Source organism: Arvicola amphibius, chromosome 8 (genome assembly GCF_903992535.2).
Source record: "Arvicola amphibius chromosome 8, mArvAmp1.2, whole genome shotgun sequence".
Lineage (NCBI taxonomy): Eukaryota > Metazoa > Chordata > Mammalia > Rodentia > Cricetidae > Arvicola > Arvicola amphibius.
In genome coordinates this window covers 40,414,200-40,426,393 of record NC_052054.1, presented here as the reverse complement: position 1 = coordinate 40,426,393, position 12,194 = coordinate 40,414,200, and the positions used below count along the sequence as shown (strand labels likewise).

General features: G+C 36.5%; 1 protein-coding gene across 1 annotated transcript in view; it reads right to left on the bottom strand.

The window, feature by feature from the left end:
- Trdn (triadin) overlaps positions 1 to 12,194 on the bottom strand; it is a 340,388-nt gene that overhangs the window by 143,241 nt on the left and 184,953 nt on the right. The gene's annotated exons all lie outside the window — the stretch shown is intronic.

The window sequence follows — 12,194 nt, the reverse complement described above, 5'->3', positions numbered from 1 at the left end:
CAGATGCTACCAAAATAGAGGAAGATTTAAAATTAAACTAAGAATTTATGTGCTTACAAGTTCTTAGGCTAAGCCTCTTGTACTTATTGCTCCAGGAAAGCATATTTCTGGGATAATGATTCATTTTAGTATGATAATCACTCTATTCAGATGAAATTAATAATGAAGCAGCATTGGTCACTCTGTCTGAACAAGGGTGCTGATGTCTGGACGAATGGCCCAGGTGCTGCCAGATATGCAAATTGTAAGATGGTGCAAAGTGCAGAAATATGAATAATTTACCAAAATAATCTCTTACTGTTAAAGGTTTTTAAAAAATCTAAATTAGCTGGCAGCAGTGTTTACAAAAGGTAATGCAATTGAGTCGTAACTCATTTTTCTTATTTCCCTAGAGAATCTTTATCTCATCATTGTATGGTTTCTAAACTAAATAGCTGTAACAGTAAACACTTGAGGAAAGCTGGTATGTTCGATGTTGGTTAAAGCAGATCCTTTGTTTGTTTTAGGAACCTTTAAGAAACCGGAATTGTGATTTTTGTCATGGAAATCATCCTAAACATGTCTCAATTTGAGGGGAAGAAAATAAACTTTGATGCTTCAATTAAGCATTAGATTAAAAAGTCTACCCATAGACTGTTGAGACAGTTTCAGCAGCAGCTCCTAGCAGTGCTGGAGGCAACTAAGCAGAGGAAGACAACTGATTTGAGAGCATCAGTCTAAGCCCCATTCATACGCCCATCATCCTGCTGCTGAATAGAATGTGTGGGAGGGCTATAATTTTTAAAATTATTAAAATTTTAAATTAACTATATTTAAAGAATAAAAAAGTTTCTTAATTTAGTAGGAAGTTAAGAATGAACAAAGATTATTGATGTTTCTAATCTTTAAAACATCTAAGGGGAGGATAAAATCCATTGAGATCAAAACAATACAGATGCCATGAAAGCAACAAAAGAGAGCATGATTGGACAAGAAATATAGGCTGTATACAAAGAACTCAAGAAACTGGTCACCAAAACAACACATAATCCAATAAAAAAATGGAGTACAGATTTAAATAGAGAACTCTTAACAGAGGAATCTAAAATGGCTGAAAGACACTTAAGGAAATGTTCAATATCCTTAGTCATCAGAAAAATGCAAATCAAAACAACTCTGAGATTCCATCTTACACCTGTAAGAATGGCCAAGATCAAAAACACTGATGACAACTTATGCTGGAGAGGTTGTGGGGAAAAGGGACGACATCTGTATTGCTGGTGGGAATGCAAGCTGGTACAACCCCTTTGCATGTCAGTGTGGTGATTTCTTAGAAAATTAGGAAACAACCTTCCTAAAGACCCAGTAATACCACCTTTGGGTATATACCCAAAGGATGCTCAATAGCAACACAAAGACTTGTGCTCAACTATGTTCACAGCAGCTTTGTTTGTCATAGCCAGAACCTGGAAAAAACCTAAATGCCCCTCGACCGAAGAATGGATGAGGAAAATGTGGTACATTTACACAAAGGAGTACTACACAACAGAAAAAAAAATAACGACATCTTGAATTTTTCAGGAAAGCGGATGGAGCTAGAAAACATTATTTTGAGTGAGGTAACTGAGACACAAAAAGACAATTATCATATGTACTCACTCATATGTGGTTTTTAAACACAAAGCAAAGAAAACCAGTATACAAACCACAATCCCAGAGAACTTAGACAACGATGATGACACTAAGAGAGACTTACATAGATCTAATCTACATGGGAAGTAGAAAGTAGAAAAAGACAAGAGCTCCTGATTAATTTGGGAGCATGGGGATCTTGGAGGAGTGCTGAAGGGGAGAGGCAGGGAGAGGAGCAGAGAAAAATGTAGAGCTCAATAAAAATCAATTAAAAAAGAAATATAGGCTGCACTGTTCTTGTGGGTACCAGATACAAGAATAGCTGTCTTGCAGGGCTGTTGATGAAGACATATTGCCTAAAGAAAAGATTCTGTACTAGCTAATCATTAAGGTCCAATTCATCCTCAGTAGCAACTTTGTAAAATCACTATGCATATAGATAAGAATATTTGAGGGATTTACCCACATGCTGCTTTAATGGCAATTATTTTTATTGTTGAAACTTACTGTAATAGTTATTTTATTTTTATAGTCTTTACATTGTATGTGTTCTGACCTTGCAAGCTATACTTCTTTCTTAGGAAATGCTTATGCGTTTAGAGCAGTGTATTAACTAACTAGAAGTTCAAATTGTCTTCAGAGTTTCAGTAGAAATTTAACATTAAAAATTATATACTGTTTGGAAAAATATTGCATTCCCAAATCACTTTTCTAAACAGTATATATAATTGTCTCCTTGGCTTAAATTTTAGGGGTAATTATTAAAAAATTTCATTACCTTTTAAAATATTATTTATTAAGGCAGTTACTGTGTTTTTATGTGTGCCTGTATGTTTAGGAATGTGTGTTTGGCCACACATGTGCTATGGCATGCATCCAGAGCTAATAGAACAACTTGTCAAGTTAGTTATCTTCCTCCATTATATGGATCCCAGGAGTGGAACTCAGGTTACCAGCCTTGAAGACATGTCTCCTTAGACATCACAACATATGACTTTGGATCATGGAGAACTATAAAGTCAAGAATTTCATTTTAAAAATAATTCCAATTATCATGCATAAATGTTAATGTATATGTATACATATATTACCGTTTTTCTGATCTTTCAATGACTTTTCCAAGTAAATTTTCAATGGTAAGCAATAAATGAGATTCTGTTGGCAGAGGCTAACTTCCAGCTGACACATGACGTAAAAAAGTAGTTTTCTCATTAACTTGTCTGTAAGAACAATGCAATCTAAAGTAGCTCACAAACACTAGATTAACACCTAAGGGACCTACATGGAACCAACACAGAACTCTACATATGTGTGACAGTTGTATAACTTGGTCTACTTTTGGGACTCCTGGCAATGGGAGCAGGGCCAGTCTCTGAAACTTTGATATATTTTGGGGAACACATATTGGGTTGCCTTACCATGCCTTATTATAAGGGGAGGTATAGTAGTATATTATTTATGTTTTAAATAAAGCTTGTATGAAGATAAGAGGGCAAAACAGACACATTGGTCAACCATACAGGCCAAAGAGTAGTGGCACACATTTAATCCCAAGATTTGGGAGACAGAGTCAGATGGATCTCTGTGAGTTCAAGGCCACTCTGGGCTACACAAGATCTATCCAGAAACAGATCCAGGTGATGCTTTTTCATACCTTTAATGCCAGTACTAGGGAGGTATGGAAAGAAGTGATATGGCTGGGCAGAGAGAAGAACACAAAGGGGAAGAGACAGGAGTAACCCACTGGAGTGTGGGTCTGAGGTGAGGAGAGAACATTGCAGAATCACCCCTTTGTTTGTCTGAGCCTTGACAGAGGTAAGATCTCTCTAGTGGTTCTGCTACTTTTCTTTTCTGATCTTCAGCTTGAACCCTGATATATCTCTCTGGGTTTTAATCATTCTTGCTACGGGAGAGCTTAGTCCTGCCTCAACTTGATATGCCATGCATTGTTGACACCCATTGGATGCTTATTCCTTTCTGAACAGAAACAGAGGAGGAGTGGATTGTGGGTGAGAGTGAAGGGAGTTGGGGGAGGGAAAGAGAGGAGAGGAGGGAGGGGTAACTGTGGTCAGGTGATGTGGGGTTCCCCTCTATATGTTGTGAATACCTTGGTTAATGAATAAAGCTGCTTTGGCCTGCAGCTGGACAGAATTGAGCAGGCAGAAATTCCAAGCAGACAGAGAGGGAAAGAGTAGGTGGAGTGAAAGAGATACCATGTAGCCATCTGAGGAAAAAGACACCTGCACACTGGTACCAGTAAACCACAAGCCTCATGATAAAATATAAAATATTAGAAATGGGTTAATTTAAGATGTAAAGCTAGCTAGAAATATGCCTAAACTATTGGCCGAGCAGTGTGCTAATTAATACAGTTTCTATGTGATTATTTTGGGTCTGGGCATCCGGGAAACAAACAAGCAGCTTCCACCAACAGTCAGGATGTAAAATAAATGAATAAATTTAATTTTAATAAAAAATTAAAAGAAAAATTTGCTCTCTTTGTTCTATATTAGTAAGCAGCACATGTGAGTATCATCACCCTGCCTTTTGCCTTTAGAGAAAACAGCGCTCTTTTTTCACTACTCCTTCTAGAAAAGTTATAAACCCAGCAGGGCAGTGGTGATACAAGCTTCTGATCCCAGCACACAGGAGGCAGAGGCGGGCAGGTCTCTGAGTTTGAGGTCATTCAGCTATACAGAGTGAGTTCCAGGACTGCTGGGGCTACAAAGAGAGACCTTATATCAGAAAAGGGTAGAAAGAGAGAAAGAAAGAAAGAAAGAAAGAAAGAAAGAAAGAAAGAAAGAAAGAAAGAAAGAAAGAAAGGAAGGAAGGAAGGAAGGAGGGAAGGAAGGAAGGAAAGAAAGATTATAAACCAACAAAATTTTAATTTTATAAAACTACCAAGTAGTGAAGATAGTTAAAGGAAATCCAAAGGAAACATGATTTATTTTTACCTGTAGCCTCAAGTCTCTAGCACAACTTGTGCCACTGAGAAAACCTGGTAAAATTTCTTTCTTGAATAAACGAAAGTTGATAAAAAAAGGCAAGGCATTGAAAAGATCAGTGTTAGATGTCTGACATCCCAACTGAGAAGCAATTATCCTCACAAATTGCTCAGACCGGCTAAAGTCTCCTTTTTAACTCTGTAGTTCTGAAGATGTCAAAAATGAGAAATAGATAATCAGATTCAAAGAGAATCTCAGCCTCTTGTAAAAATCTTAAGATTTATAAAATGCAGATATGCTGCAGTGGTAAGTTAAATCAGTTCCAAAGAAGAGGAACACAGAGGCTTAAGTCAAGTATTCTGCAGAAAAATTCAGAGATGCAAGCTCCTCATACTTTATCTAGCCCTCAGCATGAGCAAAAGAATAAGGGAATAAATAACACAGTTTTACTCGTCCTGAAAAGGGCCTGCTGTGGTCCATCACTCTTTCCTCAGTATTTACTACACTAAAGCTTATTGGTGTTATATTTTTTAAAAGGATAATTAGTTCTACCCACTGTTGCATTGGGCGTGTCTCGTGAAAGATGAACTTCAGACTGGGTATTATAAAGACACAAGCTAAGTCAGATGTAGATATAAGGTAAAGATTCACAAAGAGACAAGGGAAAGGAAGAAGCTAAGTAAATGAGTGATCATGTATTCTGTCTAAAATATAGATCATCTAGTTGTTGGGACAAAAGAATCTTAGCAAATGAGGTAGCTTTTTGTGTCTGTATTTATCAGCTTGAGTCTGGATTTTCATTCCATATCACTGACTGGAGTATTTAATATTGTAGAGATAGACTGCTTCTTCTCCAGAATCTTAAGATTAGACATGTGGGTCAACATGCCTCTCTAGGCTATTTTTCTTAAGATACTTAGAACTAATACATTTTTAAAAACCAGTATATGGAAGAGATAAAAATGTTCATGATCATTGAGAGTAAAGGTTTTTTTTTAATCAACACAGAAGCTCACAAAATGTAACAGGAATACTGTATTTGTAAACTGATAAAGCCTTAGAAAGGCAAATATTCAAGAATATTGAAAGAAACAATGTTAATTATTTAGAAAGAAAAATTATCTAAACTTTGTTTACAATGCACATAGAAATAAAGCATCTTTATTCACATAAGACAGGTTGTAAACCTGGTAAATAGAAAAAGGTTTCTACATAATGTAATTAAAGTTTATAATTCATTTGACAAAATTGTAAAGCTTCAAGTGAAATACTAAGCAGACATTTAAGAAAATAAATAGTACTTGAAGAAATAATGAGATTCTAAAGTCACCCACATGAGATTTGATGGATCACATGAGATGCGACCACCATACTTGGATACAATAAAAGAATACCCCAATCAAAGTATGGAAAACGTATTGTGTATTCTGTTGAAAGGAGGTCACTTGTTGGTTACCAGCTGCTCAGCCCCAAAATAATCAGACAGAAACTATAGTATTTAAATCACTGTTTGGCCCCTTAGCTCTAGCTTCTTATTTGCTGACTCGTACAGCTTAATTTAACCCATCTCCATTAATCTGTGTATTACCACGAGACCGTGGCCTACCAGCAAAATTTTAGCAGTCTGTTTCTAGCAGCTCCATGGCTTCTCCTTGTTCTTTCTCCCAGCATTCACTTTAGTTTTTCCCACTTAGCTCTATTCCCTGTGCAGGCCCAAGACAATTTTCTTTCTTAAACAATGGTATCCGCAGCATACAGAAAAGAATCCCATATGAATACTCTTCCAGTATTCAATCACAAACCATTTCCAAGAAAGTTACTACAGTGAAGATATTCCTGGCTCTGTACCTAACTTCTAGATAGATGTAGACTCTCTTGTTCCTGATACTCACCCTACTTCAAACAGAACATCAAATCCTGCTGCTACCAACAACTATATCTGACTTTTATTCTTACTCAAAAAATTGACATCTCTATGCTCCACTGACTCTGAGACTGGGGTTTCTAAGACTGTCCATCTGGTCCTCTACAGATTTGTCCTGGGGTCTGTACCAGCTATTTTCCTCTGAATTCAGAAATTACAGAAATAGGGGCCTCTGCTCACCATTTTCAAAATTACTGAGGAGTAAGCATGGGAATAGGAAGAACATCATTTGAGTTTTCTAGAGGATGCTAATAAAGTAGAGGTAGAGAGGTAAACTCTTAAATCAAGGGTAGAAAGAACCGAAAACAGAATCCAGAGCTGTTGGAAGGGAGGGCAAAGATCAAGTAAAGGCTTATCTCCAAAGAGATGCCTGCTTTAAGAAAGTAAAGAAATTTCTCACTGACACAGGAATGTCTCAGATGTGAGAAGACAGCTGAAGTACTGTGACCCCATTATACTGCAGGGAAAGCAAACGGGGAGAAACATCTGCCTGGATAAAGGGCAACTTGGTATCTGAAGCTTAAATACCACTAGTGAAATGTCAGAAAAACATCTGTTTTCCTCTAGGATGGGATCCTGGGTCACAGTGACACAGGGTAAAGAGCACTTTTATTGGTTAATGAATAAAGAAACTGGCTTTGCCTGATAGGGAAGAGTAGAGCTAGATGGGAAGAACTAAACTGAATGCTGGGAAAAAGAAGGCAGAATCAAGGAGAAGCCATGTAGCCCCACTAGAGACAAATGCTGGAACTTTACCTGGTAAGCCACAGCCTTGTGGCGATACACAGATTAATGGAGATGGGTTAATTTAAGATATGAGTTAGCCAGAAATATGTTTAAGCTATTGGCCAAACATTATTGCAAATAATATGGTTTTGTGTGATTATTTCTGTTCTGAGCAGCCAGGAACAAACAAGTGGTCTCCTACAATAAATGGTGTGTTTCTGCATTGTTCTTATGTAGCTTAGGGTGGCCTTGAAATCACAGAGACCCATCTGACTCTGTCTTCCAAATCCTGGGATTAAAGGTCTATGTCACCATTGCCTGACCTCTAGTGGTTTTAGCTTTCCCTCTAGTCTTCAGACAAAATTTATTTATCAAAACACAAATAATATATCATTACAGGCTTTAATGAGGTTGTGGCTTACTGATAAAGATTTAGCATGTCTGACCTGATGTCTCCATGGTGGCTCTCTGACTGTTTTTTCCCCCCAGAATTCAGTTTTATCTTTCCTGCCTACCAAAGTTCTGCCCTATCAGGCCAAGCAGTTACTTTATTGATTAACCAATGAAAGCAACACATAAACAGAAGGACTTCCTATACCATCCCATAGGTTCATGTATTTTGACATTGAGTCTATAGTTGGTGGAACTATTTGGGAAAGATAAGGTGGCCCTTTTGGAGGTGTGCCACTTGGGTGCAAGCTTTGAGGTTTCAAAGGCCTATGCCATTCCCAGTTTGTCCTCTCTCTGCCTCATATTTCAGAATATAACTCTCAGCTATTGCCCTAGTGCCATGCCTGCCTGCCTGCTTCCATGCTTCTTGCCATGATGGTCATAGACATACCCACAGAAACCATAAGTCCTCAATAAACCCTTTCTTTGATAAGTTGCCATGGTCATGGTGTCTTATTATGGCGATAGAAAAGCAACAGAACTAATTACATAAAATCCCTTATTGTTTGATGTCCCAAAGAAGGAAGAATATTATTTCACATGACAAGATAGAAATGTTAAATGCTGAATTTTTCCAAGATATTTTGCTTCAGGAGGTTAATATGTTCCCAAGCCTGAAGTGAATTTTACTCTGTTGTCTTGTGCCAAGAATCACAAGAATCTTGTATAAAGAATTTGCAGTTTCAAGAATAACAATTGTATATGGAAATAGAGTAGGAACCCCTATTTCCTGGTTCTAAATACACCTGAAAGTAGTAACATGTAATTGATGTTCAAAGAATTTAAGTTGTGATGCATCTGTTTTCATTTTAATAAGTATGAAATTCTTTTCTAAGCATTAGATTATAAAATGATCCTGAACACTAATTAAACCCATGTCTAATTTTCCTATGTTAAAATGTATGTCAGTATAAAACATTTTGTTTGCATACTAAGAAACTGTGTGCATATGTAAGATTGAAAGGGACACAATCTTTAAAATGAAATACATTGGTTCAGTTTTCTGAAACTTTTTACTAACAGTTAACTTGGCATATTTTACATATAAAACTAATATTTGTTGTGGTTATGCAATATTGAAAATTTAACATAAAAATACCTAACACATTGATACTGTCATGAAATGATCCATACTAATCTATATATGGTTCCAAATATCAATAAATGAAAATATGAATATGCCTTAACTTTATACCAAATAAAACAGAAATCTGTGAAAAGCTACTATAAAATCTACTACAATTAAAAACATTCCCAGGGATTATTGTCACCTGATTGTAATACAATTCTTTTTCTTTTTTAAACCTTTTGGTTTTTCCAGAAAAGTTTTCTTTGTGTTGCCTTGGATGTCCTGGAACTTGCCCTGTAGAACAGGCTGACCTTGAGCTCACAGAGATACACCTGCCTCTGCCTCCAGAGTGCTGGGATTAAAGACTTAAAGATGTGCACTACCACTTCCTGCCTTAAAATGATTCTAGACTTACATTTTAAATGCCTCATTATCATCATCATCGTCATTGTCATCGTCATCATCATTATCATCATCATCATCATCATCATCATCATCATTATGACTACAATTTCTTCCTCCTCTCCTCCCAGTCCTTCCCCATACCTCCATTATGTCCTGCCCCCTTCTACTCCTCCATTTCTATTCAGAAAAGGGCAGGCCTCCCTCCCATGGATATCAACCAAACCTGGCATATCAAATTGTAGTAAGACTAGGCATTTCTCTCATATTAAGGCTGGAAAAGGAGAGCCAGTAGGAGAAATAAGGTCACAAAAACAGGCAACATTCAGAGATAGCCATAGCTTAAATCATGGTGATGTATCTTGGACTTCAATAATTTTTTATTGATTTTTATTGAGCTCTACATTTTTCTCTGCTCCCCTCCCTGCCTCTCCCCTCCCTTTCAACCATCTCCCAAGGTCCCCATGCTCCTAATTTACTCAGGAGTGAAGTAACCCAGACCCATAAAGACAATTATCACACATACTCACTCATAAATGGTTTTTGAACATAAAACAAAGAAAACCAGCCTACAAATCAAAATCCCAGAGAACCTAGATAACAATGAGGACCCTGAGAGAGACATACATAGATCTAATATACATAGGTGGTAGAAAAAGACAAGATCTCCCGAGTAAATTGGGACTTACAATTTTTAATCTGACTTACTTTGCTTCGGTTTGGATATTATTTACTTCTTTGACTTTCTAATCTCAACACACATTAAAACTGTGTTGTGGGATACCATTATTAAAATTAGAGGATGGCTTTTTAATATTTCCGGAAATAATGTGCAAATTCTTGTTTACTGAGAAGGCACTCAAATATACATATATGATAACTCACAAATAGTGTGACATGGATAACATGCCTGTTCTTCCAGCATTTGGGCTGAAATGCCAGGGGGATTTTTTACAAGTTTGAGGCCAACAGGTCTACATAGTGAGTTTTTTTTTTAACATCTGGATTATGAAGTCACACTTGTCTCAAATAATAATAATAATAATTTTATTTACGTTTTTAGCTATTTTTGTATCTGAGACTGAAAAAAGGAATTTTTCTTGGTTCTCAAATAAAAATTTGGACTTTTATGGTGAATAATCTAAAAATCCCTATTGATAGACAAATGTAATGTTTCATCTTATTATTGCAGAAAGGCAGTTACAAATAGACAGATAACCCATCACTCTCCAAACCAGTGTTTTATTAGAACTGTAATATCACTTGCTCATACACATCATGATTAGAAGAATATATATATGTATTCATATATATTCATTCACAAAAGAAAGGTTTGAATGGGATATTTTCGAGTTTTGTTATAAATTTCAATAGTTTCTTTTACTATTAACTAAAATGGACAAAACATATAGATATTTTCTATAAAGTTTATGTTTAAAAGTCTTTTATGATTTCATAATTTTAATCTAGCAGACAGATACTGATTCGTAGATTTGTCAATTAAATGACTTCAGTTTACATTTGAGGCACTGCTATTCTTCTTAATAAACTTATGAAATTAAATATTTTACAAAATGGTAGGACTTGCTTAAAGAACTAAACCACTGTATAATTGAAGAGGAATATATATTTATAAGAACTAACAAATGAGACACTAGAAACATATTTTAAATACCTAATTTATAAGCTAAACTAAATATAGGCACTGAGGTCACAGGGTGTAGAGAGATTAATTTTTAAAGTTTATCCACTGGAGAAGAAGACAACCATCCTCAGCAGACACCAAATGGTCGTGATATTAATCTTAAAGTTCCCAGTCTCCAAAACCACAGCAATATATTTTTTATTCATGAATTTATAGCATGTGAAATTTTGCTATGCCAGCTCAGAAAAAAGATCATTGAAGTGATGAAAGTATCTTCTTGGAATTGTTACTGGGATACAATCTCTGCACCCACTTCAGAGACTGATGACAGACAGAGGTACAGACAGAGAGGAGGAAAAGAGGGTCCATGGAAGATGGGTTTCTTTGTTCCTGTCAGTCAAGCTGTAAGCCTGAAAAATTCTGCATAGAGTATGGGGGGGGGGGGGGCGTTTTCTCCAGGCGCACCTGTCTAGAAAAGTCAAGGTGAGGTACAATAGCTGCAAGGAAAAGTTGTAAATATAGTGCTATTCAGACCATTCTGAGCAAGTCGATGGGTTCTTTGGTAATTCATGCATTTCCACAACCAAGAAACAACAGCCACATCTCTCCAGCAGAGGAAAGTTTAGAGATGTCTAAATACTGTATCACACAAGAAATAAGACATTTGGACCTTTTATATAAGCATATGATATTAATTTAAGTTATTGTTAAACCAAGAGGTATAAATTGTTCTTGTCTCTTACCTCTCCTTCCTCTATTCTGCTGAAAAAGGAGGAAGGGTGGTAGCCAACAAGAGATGATAGATAGATAGATAGATAAATAGATAAATAGATAGACAGACAGACAGACAGAGACAGAGACAGAGACAGAGACAGAGAAAGAGAAGCCTACAGTACTTGTCATATATACACTTGAAGGATTGGGCAACTGAGAGAATTCAAGTTGAGAAAGGAGTTTTAATTTAGGTAAAAATTAAGAGCTTTGAGAATACTGACTTACTGACTAGATGACTTCAATGTTTGCTTTTTTGCTGAACTGAGCAATAACAGCAAAACTGCAAGATGCTCTTTCTGAGTTCATCAACGGGAGTGAGAAAAGCAAGGCTGGAAAGCAGATTTCCCCAGGTAATCAGACAAAGAGCACAGTGGCCTCAAGCTCACATGGTCAGGTTGGGCCATGTCTAGGGAAGTCTTTACATATGGAAGCAAGGCCTGGGCAATTCCTCAAGCCCTTAACCTGTCTTTTGTGTTTTTCATCAGAATCCACGATTTTTTCCTTGTTTTAATAACCAGTCCTTATAAACACACTCAAAATTGTACTTTATAGAGGTTCTGTGAGATACTCCAATGTATATACATACTGTAAAATCTTAAAAGCAGTTGAAAAGGATCTCACCTGTTCTTTATTCATGGTGAAGACATC